Raw genomic sequence first — 15,963 nt, forward strand, 5'->3', positions numbered from 1 at the left:
GAATAAATCATTAGAAGTATGATGTCTTTGAAAGGATACATTAGCTTAAACATTTCCCACTTGGATCTGCAGCTAACCTTCTCCCTTCATCAGTTGTGTAGAGTCTGGATTGATTGGCAGGTGACCTGCATCCATCGCTGCGGGTATTTGGCCAGCCATGGGAATGCAGTATAGGTCTGCAAGGCTGCGTGTAAGTGGCAATGCAACTGAGTGTGTGCTGATACTTGCCAGATTGTTCCTCAGAAACACTGGGGCTGGGGCTATGATTCGTGTTGGATGGTCCTGTGCCAGTGCTGAAGCACCTGGGTGCTTCAGGGTTTGGTTCAGGTGAGCAGAGCAGAGCCAGAGCACAGGCTTCAGAAGAGGAGCATCCAGGGAGGAAAATGCTATTAGCGGGAGGATCTCTGCCTGGGGTTTTGCAGACTTTGAGCTGATCAACTCTCCAAGGGGGAATGTCAGTGCTTCACTTACCTAACATCCCAAGAAACCTCTAAAAACAGGGAAAATGAGAGAGAAAGAGAAGAAACCAAAGCTTTTGGCTGGCACCTACTCCCTCTGCTTTGGACCTTGTAAAATGACTGAAGGTCCTGGCACATCTAGGCACTTATGTATCGCATAAAGCTGAGTGCATTTCATTTATGTCACACTTTTGAATACACTTGCATGCACAATGACCTGTGCTGTCTGCCAGGAGAGGAAATGGAATAAAAGTAGAGCTGGCCAGAATGCCATAAGGTCTGTTCCAAGACCTAGCAAAGTCTGGCTGCATTTTCAGGTTATTTAATCTCCCCGCTGTTTTATATTAAAGGGATAATGGTCACAGACCAGAACTACTGACACTTGTCAGGTAATGATCAACTGGAGTGTCTTGTCAGGCCTGGCTGTTAACCAAAATATAGCTTCCAGGAGTAGAGGCTCCCAAATGTCTCACCTGCTCCTTCTGCAGGGCTCCAGTACGCTCCAGCCATGCCTTTGATAGAGCTACTGCCAACTGTCAGAGGAGAGTTGAGGACATTGCAGGCTGCTCTTGAAAAATGCACGTTACTGGTGCACAAACATGGGAAAACCTTTGTGCACCTTTTGTGCTGATATGGAGAAGCCATGGCTCCTCTGAAGGGCTGGGGTGATGTGACATACACTTGACCCCTTGTGTACTTTGGTTTAGGCTAACTAAGGAGCAACAGGCCTCATACCACATAGAACCTATGAGCTGGAAAGCTCCTGGCTCACGTACAAGGGAGTGAAGATGTAAAATGAAGACTTGTATATACTATTGACTTGCAGCACTTGTCTAATTCACTCTACAAATATTACCATTTAGACGGGCGCTGATCCTTAAGCTCTTGGTCAGCTATTTATCCATCTCCAGGCAGAGCTCTGCACTCCAGCTAGTCATTGACATAGAGGGTGACACCCCCTCCTTGTCTCCCCATCCTGTCTTTCCTGAAGAGCCTGTATCCTTCCATTCCAACACTGCAGCTATAGGAGGCACCCCACGACGTCTCTGTAATGCCAATGAGGTCATAACCTTTCAGGCATGCACAGTCCTCTAACTCCTCTTACTTATTCTCCATGCTATGTGCATGTGGCATAGAGTCATTACAGTTGGGCCCCTAATGAAGCTGGCTCATTGGCTGGAAGTCCTTTGGGCCTCTCTCTCTGGCACTGGTATTAGGCTGGTAGGAATGGGATGGATTGAGGTTCCCCTCCTCCAGCAACTTTAGTTTAAAGCCTTCACCAGCTTGGCAAGCCTGTGACTGAAGATGCTCTTCCCCTTCTCTGGCATATGGACCCCATCAGCTCCCAGTAGACCAAGCTTCTCAAAGTGAGTCCCATGGTCTAAGTATCTGAACCCCTGCCTGTGACACCAGTCTTATAACCATTCATTGATTCTACTGGCCTTTCAAATCCAATCTCTTCCCTTAGACCAGGAGGATCGATGAGTCCAGCATGATCAGGCCAGCGTGTCTTCTTTCCACAGTGCCACTGGACTAAACCATGCTTCTTTCATTAAACAAGCAGATTTATAGGTTTTCAAGGGCTTGAAGTCTTACAGGCTTTGGCCAGCATTTGTTTCAGACACTGAAGAGCGCTTCTTTGCCTAGCAAAGCCATGAATGCCTGTTTTCCCACTGATTTAAGGCTTCCTAGAGCTCTTCAACTGATAGTCTCTTTGATGTCTAATCAGCCCTGCAGGTTGTCTTTTTAGTCATGAAAATCCTTCATAATGTTCCCCCATAAACAGTACAATCACAGTCCAGTCACATTCTCAATATTTCAGTATATCTCTGGAGAGGTTTCTGGAGCAAAACCAGTTTCCATCAGCTAATTCAGGTAGTTAAGTAATCATCGGAGTGTTTTGGATGTGCTTGATAAAGAAGGTCTGAAGTGGTAAGATCCCACTGATCCTGCTGTCTTCAACTGTCCATCCCTATCTGAAACAGTAAAAGACAAAATGGAATAATGCAAAAAGCTTTTTTTGTTAATATCAAGTGAGCTGCCCACAACCAGCTAGGGAGATTTTCAAGTTATGATCAGAGGTGGCATTCTGGAAATCTCTTTCTCCTCCCTGAGGTGGTTTCTTTAGGAAGAAAGCAGTCAGCACTAGCAGCATTAGAGAGATCAGCTTTAACCTCTGGGAGTAGAGATGAAAGGGGAGCATTTATTGTTTGCAAGACACCGTTTCTGGTTTTATGCAGAATCAGCCAAGTAGCTCTGCACCAGTTCACATACTTCAATGTCTGCAAGATTTTCTTTCTATGCAAAAGGGTTGCACAGTTCCTATTTTCAAAGAAGATATATAAAGTTTCAGGAAAAGCAGCAGACAGCATCAAACACCTTAGCACAGGATCTGATGTGGGTCTTATTTTCATGCTTTTGTTGTTTCAGAAGAGAAAAGATACTGCAGATCATACATACATACTGATCAGATGAAGCATCAGCTGTAAGATAAACAGGCAGTTCTCCTATGGAGCATCACTCCAGAATGAGGCACTGGGTGTCCTGGTACAGGAAACACAGGGAGATGGCTCAGTACCCTGCAGTATCTTGTCTGGAGACTCAAGGTGAACAAAAGAGTTAAGAACTCAAGGCTGCTATTGCAGGCAGTAATTGGGGTAAGCAGTTGGCAAGGCACAGAAAATTCTTTTAGCTCACACCTTTCAGCTGTCATCAGAACAAAATTGTAAATCAATATTATTGGTCCCCAGAGAGGTTCAGTGGAGCTAAATTAACATAACTTCATAAATGACAGACTTTCCCATTCATCTCAGTCCCTAGCAAGAAACTATCCTTTGCTGCTTTACTGCAGCAGTCCCCAGGAGCAGTGGCAGTGTTTCAGATACTCCCGCATAACATGTCACACAACATAGCACTTCCCAGCTAACTCCAAAACTTTTGTTCAAAGTCAAAACAATATTCATCTCTTTATGTTTATAAAAAGGGGAAAATATGCATTAATATAACTCTCTCTGTTGTAGAGAGAGTTCCTTATGACACCACCTTCAAGAGATTTCTTCAGCAATGGAGATGCCTGTTTGCAGAGCTGAAGGTGACAGGGGACAAGAGGTGATTGCCATTAAACACCTTGCCATCAATAATGGGAATATTTCTTTCAGGACTTTTGTGCAGTATGATGTATATTATGTCTGCTGCTGCAGCGGAATATGTTGTCTTTCTTGCTTAAATTTTCCCACCTGGGAAAAGAAGTGAAGTACTATCCAACCAGAACCCCACTGCTTCAGGAGAAGGTTCATTCCCTTCGAGCAAGCAATAATGGAAAGCAGACAGTAATTTACAAATGGAAATAGCAAACACTTTTTTTATCCTGACATCCAGAGGACGGGCTCTTTTTCTCTTGGTGTACAAAAGCAGTGGATCAGAAACATGAGCTGTTTCAAAAGCCGCATGGGGAAACTGAAACTGTGGATGTGGGATGCTGCCAGTACCCATGCTGCAACACTGTCAGGTAAGCTGCTGCTTCTCACAGTGCAGGCTGTATCAAATCCTGGCTGTGCTCTGAAGGTCACGCTAGGCTGAATGTCTCTCTGTAACCCTGCCTGGGTTACACAGAGGTGCTGTATAAGAAGTCTCTGGTTAATTGCATTAGCATCATGCAAGACAGAGAAAGGTCACAGAGAGTTTTCTCTTGAAGTTATGCAGTCCGTGGGATATTTTGAGCTGACCCGAGCTGGCACTACCGGTTAGTTCTTTGAGCCTTTAGTTGGGGCTTTTTCTTGCTGTTGGTGATGGAAGGAAGGGTTTTAGTGAGAGTGTCAAATATATGACGGTCATTGAAGAGCTCGAATAAACTGCAGGGACACAGAGCAGTCTGAGTAAGATGTTTTCTTCATTTGGAGAAGAAAAAGAGCTCTTTGTCTTCTCAAAAAGTTTATTTATGGAAAGATCTGGAGAAGAAAGGGAAAAGAACAGAAACACCTCAAGTTTGGGATGAAAATTACTCTAGATGTGACCTATTTTCTATGCTAGGAAATGCTGTTTATTACTTATCTGTTGCTTTCACTTTTTAGTATGCATAATAGACACTTTGCTAATTTCGAATAAAGCCCTCTTTGAAAAAGAAGCGATACGTATGTGCATAGAGCTTTTCAGTCTTGAAGGTCTCAGGTGTTTTCATTGTATTTTTAAATATCTCAAGGTCATGGGGATATGATGAATAAGCAGGACTGAACTGCATTTTATTGTTCATGGGAGTTCATAGTGTGCACAGCAATTTTCTCCATTGCAGTCAGACTGTTCCATTGTATAACAGTGAATTACACAGAGTGACAGCAAGATACATCTCACCTGTATTGTCAGGATTTTAAAATGATGATCAGCCTGATGAAAATTGCATAATTGCTCTGATCTGGAGGCTCACTTTTCTGTGTTTCCATCTTTCTGGTTGTTTTAGGGAGGTTTTGAATTGGTTTTCTTAGTTTGGCATTTGGAGAGACAGAGAAAACCCTTGATTTATAACTTCACAGCAGGAGTCAGTAACCTGCTTGGCTTGCACATGCAATGCAGGATGACTGCATGCTGCAAGTAGTCTCTCAAGCATCATTTCTGCATTGGTCACTGTGGTTTGTGCTACCAGGCTGGATTCCATGGTCCTAGGACTCTCCTGATACAGCTACACCCTCAGCCACATTGGTGTGCATGGTTTCACCTCTGTGAAACCTTGGTTGTCTCTACATGTTGTCACATTTGCACAGTCCAGCCTGTGAACCCTTAGTCTGGATATAGAACAGAGGAGAGCTAGCGGGGGAAGAAAAGGATCCAGAGAAGGCATCTCTTCTGTGGCACAACATTGCCCTCCTTCACTCACAATCACCCCAGAAGCAGAGGGCAGAGAGCTGAGACTGGCAGTGTCTCCCTTGTCTGTCTTTTGTTATTGCCTTGCATCTTCCAGGAAGTCTTTCCAGTCAGTGTCAAGGTGACAAGAAGGAAGAACTTGGACTATTTGTGTTATAGGGGTAAACAGGAAGAACTCCAGCACCTTGCCATCCACGCATCTCTTCCAGGTTTTGGAGTGTGGTCTGCCATCCTGAACTATCCTCTGAGCAGTCCTTCTGGGGCATGCTGTATTCAGGTAGGAATCTACTTCAGAAAGAGTTGCAAAATTGACCATGGGGTACAGGAGGCTGGGATAAGCATCCCTCACCAAGCCCTTTGAGAGCAGATACCAGGAAAGCTAAAGCAGTAGGGCTTCCTATGGAGAAGGGCATTGCAATATAGACCTACAGACCGGAGGAAAAATGGGCAAAGGTTCTGCCAGCTCTAGCCTGGGCAGGACATGGAGTGTGGTGAGTATGTGGCATATGCCGGGAGGCAGACCGATACTCTGACCCTGCAGAGGCTGAGCCCTCAGCCAACCACAAAAGTGCCACCCTACCGTTATCTCAAGAGTCTCTGAATGGTAGAAGCGAGCGATAGCTGGGGACTGTCATGGACCTCTGGGACAAAACCAGGCACGGTGCATTTTTCCATGTCTTTATTTTAAAAGCTGATTTAATTTGTGCAATAAAAAGATACTTTAAAAGGATCCTGAAAGTACCAAGGAACACAGAGCTCAGCTGGAATAAAAATTGAACACTGGTGCAAAGCAATGAACCAGATAATAAATGGGTCCGAAGGAATCATCTTTGAATCATAGAATCATAGAATCATGGAATGGTTAGGGTTGGAAAGGACCTTAAGATCACCTAGTTCCAACCCCCCTGCATAGCAATTCTTGGGTGGAAAACTGGTGACTGGCTTATTGTTAAAACAGTCCATATTTCTTGTGGGAAGTAATCGTGCAGAGTAGTAACACTAATGTAAATAGAAATTCTCTCCAGAAATTATTTCTGAGAGTGCCAACAGTGTGAAAATAGTTGCTCTCTCTCTCCAAATAGACACCACTGAACTTGAAAATTCCAGCAATGAGCCAGTAACTTTCCCCTGCAGTCATGTTGTTGATTTACTGGGTAAGAAACAGATACTCATATCTAACACAGTAAGGCAAGTAGGGGTGGATTTTGCTTTGTGAAAGATGAGATGTCATGACCAGGCATTCCTGCTACCTGGGAAGGTTTGGGAGGAAGGAAGAAAGAAGAAGGAAAGACAGGGTTTGGGCAAAGAATCCAGCTTGCTGCTGCTAGAAGGTGTTGAGATTACCAGGAAGTTCATGTATGTTTTCAAAATTTGGATTTTCTTCTTCTTTTAATCTGTGAATAACCTTTGCTTTTACTGTAAGTAAATGACATTTAAGCTTTCTGAGTGGGGTTCAATTCCCTCTTTACAGTAAGAATTTTTTTTCCCTTTCTGTTTATGTGCTTCCCCAAATCTGTATCTCTCAAAAGCCAAAACATCATTACAGTGCAACCTGCAACTTAGTTTGTATCCTTAAGAATGAATTAATTTTGCAGGTCTTCGAGATTCTAACTCCTCTTTGGGTACTTTCATTAAGACCTAGTTGTTTTAAAGAGAGCCACAGTTTTCAGTTATTCACCAGCGTATCTCAAACACACAAAGAATTACATCATTGATCTAATGTTGCTAATGACTGCTTTCCTTGTGTTTCCCACAAAAGTAAAGATTTCCATCTCTATCTTCTCTTCCAGTGTACCCTGGAGTTGAACAGAATGATTTTTATCCTCTATGGTCCTGCAGAGTGACCCCATGGAGCTGTCAGGAGACAGCCTGAAATCCCACTGGCCCTTCCTTAGGCACTGAGAACCAGCTATTTCCTGGTGGATCACGATTGAGGGATAGCAAAGGTGAGTACCAGTGGCCACCACTTTCTGGGTCAGCTCTGCTGAGATCAGGGTCTGGTCTGGACTTTCAGCAGTGAAAATTTCATGCAAGCTGACAATTAACACAGCTAAACCATTCTTTGCAGGGGATGTGGTGTGATTCAGGACAAAGTGACCTATAAATAAACCATACCAAGATATTCCTTTTCATATCACTTTTTAGGCTTTTGGTTCAAATATGCTTTCCTCCACTTTATACCGTCAACTTTGTGATGAAGTATTGCATCTGAAGTATTTCATTTCACACCTGTGTTCCTCCTTATATTAATGGTATTTTATGCATTTACATTTCAGGGGCGTCTAAACAGAAAGCATTGTAAGCAAAGCAAATCTCACAGACTCCTTTATCAGTGTCACTTGAGGGGATGCTCTCTCTCCTGAGTTAGAAGGCCCATTGATTTCTGACTGCCTGCTGTTTGGAGGAAGCTTTCCTTGAGTCATGGAGTCTTACAGCCTAAAAAGACTTTCCAATCACCTGCTCTGACTCTCCACATGTTCCTTTGGGACCCTGGGACACTTGGCTGGAAGGAAAACTCCCAGAAGTGGATCCAATGGCACAAGGGATCCCACCTTCAATGGAAGCTGCAGCTGGTAAACATTGGCTCTAGCTGTGTGCCTATTGGACCAATATCGCTCCAGCACCTGCTGTTTCTTTTATTCTGTGCAGCTGAAAATTAGCTGTCAGGTAACTGGTGACCCACTGGCCATGGTAGAAAATGACTCATTATTAAATTACTCTTATTAAATGATAAAAGGCTTATAGACAGTCTGTGTTGTAGTTTTCCAGTGTTTAGCTGGGCAGGCTTGCATGCACATGCCATGCAGTGCAATCATAGAATCATAGAATTGTTTAGATTGGAAAAGACCTTCAAGATCATTGAGTCCAACCATTAACTTAGCATTGCCAAATCCACCACTAAACCATGTCCTTAAGTGCCATGTCTACATGTCTTTTAAATACCTCCAGGGATGGTGACTCAACCACTTCCCTGGGCAGCCTGTTCCTGAACAGCAATGGTTCAGGTAGGATCTCCTACCTGCAAGGGCTGTATCCTGGGTTATTAGTACCAGCTGGCATCTTGAAAGAGTCCCAAGCTTAACATCAGGTTTAAGGTTTCATTTGTGTGTTAGTAATATGACTGACTTCAGTATCTTTCTATCCAGTTGAGAATAATTTCTTAGCTGACACAGCACAGCTGAGTTGCCATGCTGGAACGCCATGCACTCCAGTTGATCATTGACATAGAGGGTGACATCCCCTCCTTGTCTTCTCTACCTGTCCTTCCTGAAAAGCCTCTATCCTTCCATTCCAACACTGCAGCCATAGAAGCCATCCCACCATGTCTCCATCATGCAAACAAGATGATAGTCCTGCAGGTGTGCGCATGTCTCTAACTCAGGTTTATTCTCCATGCTATGTGCATTGGCATAGAGGCATTTCAGTTGGGCCCCTGATGAAGCTGGCTCATTGGCTGGAGTGGATTTGGGAGGAATGGAAGGATGCTTTCAGAGTGGAAATCTGTAGGGAAGGGTGCTGTTGTTGTTTATCTGGGGTGGTAAGCCGTTCAAGGCTGAAATGGGACTAGGTATCTGGATATAAGGCTATTTATTCAAAATGGAAATCAGCAAATAAAACTATATGTATGATTTCCAAGCAGACCTTATCAGACCAGCAACATTATTCATGTTTTCTTTAGCTCTTATGCCTTACAGTCAAGAAAATGGGGCGTTATATACTTCCCGTCCAAGTTACAGTCACTGTTCCTAATAATTTACCATTTGGACAGGTGATTTTTCAAATAGTCCCAGTTTCTACGTTAAATCTCTCCTGGAAAACGGCCAGACCACTTAGGAGTGTTTGGATCCATGTAGACCCTATGCATGTGCTTTATTAGTCACACTTGCAATCCCCAGAAGTCCATGAATCCTTGGCATGAGGGTGTAAACCACTGCCCCAGATATTGATGGAGAAGCAATTTGCCTGTGTAATCCAGCTGGGGAGTGGAAAAGTTGCTGGAATGATATTGCCTCTTAAGAAAACCAAACCTTGTGCAATTTGTCATATGATCACTTTCTGTTATGATGATTTCTAAATAAGCTTCATAGGTCAGAATTTTGTGCTGAACTCTCAGGTGTGTTTATTTTTGCTCATTTATGTGAACTTAAATTATTTCTTGTCTCTATTCTGTCATGTTATGGATGGGCACTGTAAACAGTACTAATGAGGCTATCTCTATTACCTTGTAGTACATATGCTTAATCTCCACCAAGTAAAATTAAGATAAGCTGAATTTCATTTTTAACCTTCTGAATGTTTTGAAACAGTGTAGGTGATTTAATTAAAAATGAGATGTGGATGAGCTGGGACTCCTGCATTTGCTTTCATGGTATATTCAGATTTGGAAATGGACTGCAGGTGTACCTTTTTGGTAGGACCACTAAGTAGCTGCAGGAATATAAGGAAGTGAACAGCAAAGGCTGACTCTTCTGAGTGCTGTGCTACATCCATGAGCTGGAGAAACATTCACATTGCATATTGAACTGGCAGGGAGTACTTGGAGCAGTGCTCTTCCCTATATTAACAGGCTCACTTTTAACTATGAAGGTGTGACAGTTGACCAAGGTTTGATATCCACAAAAAGCCTTATCTGCACAGAGGTGATGGTCTCCCTGTGGTATCAAATGAGCTTTCCTAAGGACCTTGCTTGTAGACTGAGGTGCTTGTGCGTCAGTCTTGGGCCAGGTTTGATGGGAGACTGGACTTGCTGTTGAATCCTCTTCTGTAACTTGCATCTCCTGTCCAGCCCCTGGTGAAAAGGAAAGGTTTACTCCAAACTTGCTCTTCAAACCAAGAGAACTTCCCATGCATGGCTTGGAAGCAGAAAAGCCTATGGTTAATGACAAATGGCAGATGTAGTGGATGCTTGGTGCCTTACTGTTTTCACTTCTCAAGAAACCAGTCTCAAGCCTTTCTGATTAATTTTGTTCAATCTTCAGGGACCTACGCATCTCTGAGGAACTGCAGTGCATCACTCCATAAAACCAGTGCGAAAGATCTTCTTTTTTTCTTATTTTATTTCATAATTGATTGACCAAACTCAGATTTGCTAGAGAAACTTTATTTCTTCTTCCTTGGATCCTAAATTTACCCATACAGTGCTTTAGAAACATGTGATATAGAGAAAAATCAATGGAAATATCTTACCAGCAGGTTTATAATAAAGAAATATGCCAGTGTTATATTTTTTTCCAATCTTCCTATGGAATGAGTGTCATATTTCCTAAAAACTAAATACAGTACCTTGCATTGAATGCTAATGGGCAGATTTCTCAAAGTAAAAATGTTACAGACAAATCTTCAGAAAGTCTGAAGGGGTTCAGTGAAGATACTAAAGGTAAGCGGTTGAGCATATCAAAAATATCACAGACCAGTTAAGGAGAGTGGTCATAAGTAGTCTATTCATCTTCTGTTTCTGTGGACGTTTGAAAGAGTAAGGAGTCAGAAATGTTTAAATGAAAAATGTCCCACTTGGGATAGTGTGGAATAGCCCACTCAAGATAGAATTTATGACTTAAATATCCCTGCCTTTCCCAGGGATAGGAACTTGCTTTGATTCCCTGTGCTTCATAGGTTTGCAGGAATTACCAAGATATTATTAGCTCTTGAGATAGGAAACTCAGTTCTTTCCTACAATGCTGTTGTTCTTCATCTCTGCTGTCTTAATGAGTACTGTTCAGCTAAATACAGCAGCAGTGGTGCCTAATCTGAGTGGTTTGACAACCAGACCACAAGCTAAAGTTGTAAATGAGTGATCCTGCCTAAGTTACGTTAGCTGATGTGTGTGTAGGAGGTGTTGGGCATGATTAGTTAAGGCTAAGGAATTACCTAACTCAGGATATGTTATGAAGAGCGTTGGTTTGAGTTGTCCATGTCTGACAGGGAGTGGGAGTCTGTGACAAGCTTCTATGACAGAAGACTTCTACATGACTCTAAGGGGGACAGGGTCTGTTCTGTTATTTACACAAGTAGGTGAAGCTCTAGTCAAGCTTAGGCTGAGCCCAGCAGCTGTTTCACTGTCCAGTCCTGCATGGAGGTAATCCAGTCTTTGCACAGCCTTGCAGTGCAAGCTAGAGAGGGAGCAAAATTGCCCTGTGGGACCACAGGCTTGCTTCAGTACTGCTGGGCTTTCCTGTCCCTCAGAGACAGGCATTCAAGCTCTGACATCTGTCTCTGCTACAGCCAGTGCCATGGCTATACAACACCTCTGCACACAGCTTCTCTAACAAGAGCCAGTTTCCCAGTCATGCAAAGAAGAAACTGCCCACACTATTCAGTCTGGGCTCTAAAAACTTGTAGTGGCTTAACCCAGAGGCAACCTGCAAGGAAGGAATGTAAGGAGACCTGCTGCTCTGGCAATTTTGGAAGTTGGCAAGCACACCTTTGAAAACAAAGCCTAGAGAGGAAGGCAATAGTTCTTGGGAGGTGTTAGTGAGCTTGTTAGCTGCACCATGAGTATCTCTGGTTCAGGCACAGAACAAGGATGTTGGGTGAAGGCAATTCTGACATAGCTTTAAATGTAATGGCACAAAGCCTGACACTGAACTATTGTAGACTTTGCCTTATTTTGCTATTTTAAACCACACAACACTTCTGTTGTGTGGTTTAATTTGTAGTAAATCTGAAACTAGGCAGGTGCTAAATCTACATGTAGTTGACCAGAAACAAGCTGAAAGCTCTCTTTTAAAGCCTAATCATACTATAGAGACAGTGCTATCATCATTGTACTCCCATGTGCATGCTAGGTTTTTTATCTTGTGTTAGTGAGAAAACTCAGATGCCTAATGCTTTCAGTTAGTAAGTAGCTAAGATTGTTGTATATCATCCAGCCAGGCCTGATTAAAATGGCTCTTCACTCCTTGTCCCCAGAAGAGCATAAATTAAAGTAAATTCAGAGATGTTTCTTGCTTTGGGACCAGTCCTTGCAAAGATGTAGGCTTTTTCTTCCCCCTAAGCTCTGCTTATTGAATTCTTCAGTCTCAACACTTTTTTTCGGGGGACAGGGATGTGTAAACAATTGGTCCTGTTGCACTGGCAGCACAGAGAAAGTTTGGGAGGGAAAGAAGTCCTGCCCCTTGGCAGTGCTTGGGTCTCACCCGTAGCTGCAGGATTTTCTGCCAGCAGGAATAGGGCCCGCCTTTCCCCCTGACATCTAGGAGGTGGAGTGATGTAGTACTTTGGGAAGGAAAGGCCAGTGGCTGGGCTTTGGGGGATCTATGAACCTGCAAATTATTCAGGGTTGGTACACTAAAGACTGTTGCTGACCAGCTGCTTCTCTGTGCAGAAAAGCTAAGAATCAACATATCCCTCAGTCCTTTTCTCTTGGTGCTTTTTTGTTGTTGTTGTTGTTGTTGGCTTTATTTCTGCCATTACTGAAATTCACCTGATGCCCAGATGTTTACTGAGAGAGGGACATAGAAGTGCTCAGTAAACGGGAATAATCAGGGTGCAGTGGCTGCAGGCTATGTGGTTCAAGGCAAAGGCTTGGTTCCATACTGACCAGGATCCCCAATCCCCCAGGATCCCAATGCCGCAGTGAGCAGGCCAAGTTCCTCAGTACCTTGTTCAATGCTGTTCAAATTACCACTTTCCACTGGACTGGAGAGAGACATCAGCTGCTCCTAAATCTTCAGGAGATGTCCTAGCATATAGCCCACAGTACAGTGAGGAGCTGGGGTAGTGTAGGATAGTCCATGTGTTGGAAGTTGAGGTGAGTGCTAATGGGATCTCCTTTGCTCAGCTGCAGCAAGATTAATCCTTGCTGCCTTTTTGAGAGCAAACCTTTTCAGAGAAGAAGCACTATCCTTGTCCTCCTCTGAAGACTACCTTCTGCTCCTCTGGTCAATATCCTATCTCTGCAAGACACTCCTCCCTCAAGGACCAGTGTAAGAACAGCAAAGGCAGGCTTGCAGGCAAGGCACAGAAGAGGTGTATGGGGAGTGGGGAGCTTTCTAGGAGCTCAGTTAGACTAATGAGCGAGTCCTGTTAGTTCTCTCTTCAGACAGCTCACATTGGCAAAATTAGCTCTTGAAGAAAAGTGGGGCAGCAATTTTAAGTGCCCTAGGAGATTTTTAAAAGCACAAGTTGTTTTTGCACATCCAAAGCTGCAAATGTTTTGATGATCTCCAAATTAATTGAAGGATGTTTCAGTCTGATTTAATCTGTTCATTGCCCTGATAACAAATTATGTATCTCTGTGATATGGGTTGCTGCCTTTATACACTTGATCCTAATTATTGATAAGTAAGTGTGAGCAGTAATGGAGCCTAGCCCTTACCTCAAGGGGGCCAAGTGTTTTTAATGATCAGGACTTCATTGGCTGTGAATGGAGATGAGAAGATCATGTTATTTTAGGGCTGGGAAAGCAGACTTCTCAGTCTGCTTCTTCCTGTCAAAGGCTTGGGACTGAAGCTGCTTCCTATCTATAAGCTTCATTGCCAGCTCATCAGTTCTGTGAAAAACCTGTCATGAAGCCAGGTTGGTTGGACATTCCCGAACTCTGGGTCACCCCTTGGAGGACTTGCAGAGAACAGGGGTTTAGGAAGATTGTAGAAAGCAGAACTGAATATTTTTGGTGTTAGCAGAGTAGGAAGATAACATGGGCTAGCTCAATATCTTTAGGCTTAGAAATGGCATTGAGAAAGTTGGGAGCAGCTATGTTCTCTGTCCTAAGGAAGGCTTGTTCCTGTTGCAGCTCTCTGCTCCTTCTGGTGCTCACTTTGATACCAAAGTGTTAATAAAATTAAAAGCACTGTTAGTAGCTTTTCTGTAAGAACAAATTATTTGTTAATAGTTAGTTCAGGTAATAAACATTTTTGTATGCTCTGTTAAGCACCAGCAAATCCTTTCTTTGAAGGAGGAACTCTAAAAGGAGTACCACCACAAGTTAGATGAGCTGACTGGATGTTTACCACAAGAAATGAGCTTAGCAAAACTAAGCACTAACTGAGGGAAAGGTAATTGAGGGGGGGGTTTGAAACCATGCAGGTCCCTATTTTGCTATCTGCTCTAGTAGAGTCAAATAGTAAACTAGAGTAAAAGAATAAAAATATCTCGACTCAGTGGGTGAATTGGTGCTGCTCATCAGGTAACAAGCCCACATATGGGACAACAACTTCTGTGCAGGTATTTAGTATAAGCCTTGGAAAGCTGTGGTGTCGCAGTGTGGGACTTCCGATCATGATGTGGTACATAATCTGTGTTGTAATTTGGTTTCCAGTTCTGTTTGCTCCTTACTCAAATCAGGCTGATGGTAAGTAGAGCAGTTGCACGTTCTTGTTGATTGATTCAGTATAAGCAGGGTTTAAAAAAAAAGGTGCTAATGTTACGCAGTTGCATGTTCTTCGTGTGAAGCTATCCTTCTAGGCAGCCTTCCAGAATTTATGTAATTTCTTAAGAAGAATTTTGTCACCTCATAGAGCACTGTGTAAGCCTAGCATGTATTGAACACACAATATTCATTCCAGCTGCAGGGCACTATGGTCATAAGGAATATTAAGAATTCAAAATAAAAAATTCTTGATTTAAAAAGTAATGCTTGCTGTAAGATCAGGAATTTAAGTGCTGGAAGGAGATTGGATCTTGCCCTTTGCTGAAGTACTTAATTAACCGAATGCACCAACAATCTTCTTTTTTTGTTATGGAAAATATTTTGCAAACTTGAAGGGTTATGGAAGTGGAAATACTGGGCTTTCTGTTCTAATTCTATAATAGGGATGAAAAATGAAGGAGAAGCAGAAATGAATGCCGTGGAATTTATGCGTAAGAATTAGCGAGGCTTGGCCCCTTTCTCAAATTTGATGCAATTGCATGAAAGAGTTGAAGATGAAAAATGAGTTGTCAGCCAGTACCCAAGTGCCCTCTCTTGTTGTGACAGTTAAAATGGGTAAATAAACTTTTTATTGAATATGAAAATGCAATTTAACCAAATACTCTGACAGGTCCTGACAAAGGAATTGCTCATTTTAATTTTATGATTGTATTATTATTATTCCCCACAGTAAAAATGTACACATAGGTTTCTGATGCTATCATCTAGAGTATCAGTATGTGGAGCCCAGATGAACATGCTGAAGGAGACAACACTAGAGAGGGGGAAGCTGTGCGTCTCAGCCACAGTAATTCCTGCATCATAGAATTGTGGAATCACAGAATGGTTTGGGTTGGAAGGGACCTTAAAGCTCATCCAGTTCCAACCCTCTGCCATGGGCAGGGACACCTTCCACTAGACCAGGTTGCTCAAAGCTCCATCCAACCTGGCCTTGAGCACTGCCAGGGATGGGGCAGCCACAGCTTCTCTGGGCAACCTGTTCCAATGCCTCACCACCCTCACAGTTCTTCCTAATACCTCATCTAAATTTCTCTTCTTTCATCTTAAAACCATTACCCTTTGTCCTATCACTGCACTTCCTGATAGAATGTCTCCCCATCTTTCCCGACAATGAAATGGTAGAGTTTGAGATTCTTAGGTCAGTGAAGAGGGCACACAGCAAGCTCACTACCCTGGACTTCAGGAAAGCAGACTTTGGCCTCTTGAGGGATCTTCTTGGTAGAGTACCATGGGATAAAGCCCTGGAGGGAAGTGGGGCCCGAGAAAGCTGGTTAATATTCA

The 15,963-nt window shown here is 43.1% G+C and overlaps 1 long non-coding RNA gene across 3 annotated transcripts; it reads left to right on the plus strand.

Moving 5' to 3' along the window:
* The first annotated feature begins 264 nt into the window (after positions 1 to 264).
* LOC115609940 lies at positions 265 to 8,048 on the plus strand. Of its 3 annotated transcripts, XR_003992054.1 has the most exons (5): positions 265 to 3,115; positions 3,479 to 3,966; positions 5,410 to 5,589; positions 7,103 to 7,258; positions 7,589 to 8,048. It is a non-coding gene; the product is annotated as an uncharacterized LOC115609940 (long non-coding RNA). The 3 variants fall into 3 exon arrangements; XR_003992052.1 differs by having other exon boundaries at positions 265 to 3,966; XR_003992053.1 differs by having other exon boundaries at positions 265 to 3,966; positions 5,472 to 5,589.
* The last annotated feature ends 7,915 nt before the right edge of the window (positions 8,049 to 15,963 follow it).

Source organism: Strigops habroptila, chromosome 6, assembly GCF_004027225.2.
Source record: "Strigops habroptila isolate Jane chromosome 6, bStrHab1.2.pri, whole genome shotgun sequence".
Classification (NCBI taxonomy): Eukaryota; Metazoa; Chordata; class Aves; order Psittaciformes; family Psittacidae; genus Strigops; species Strigops habroptila.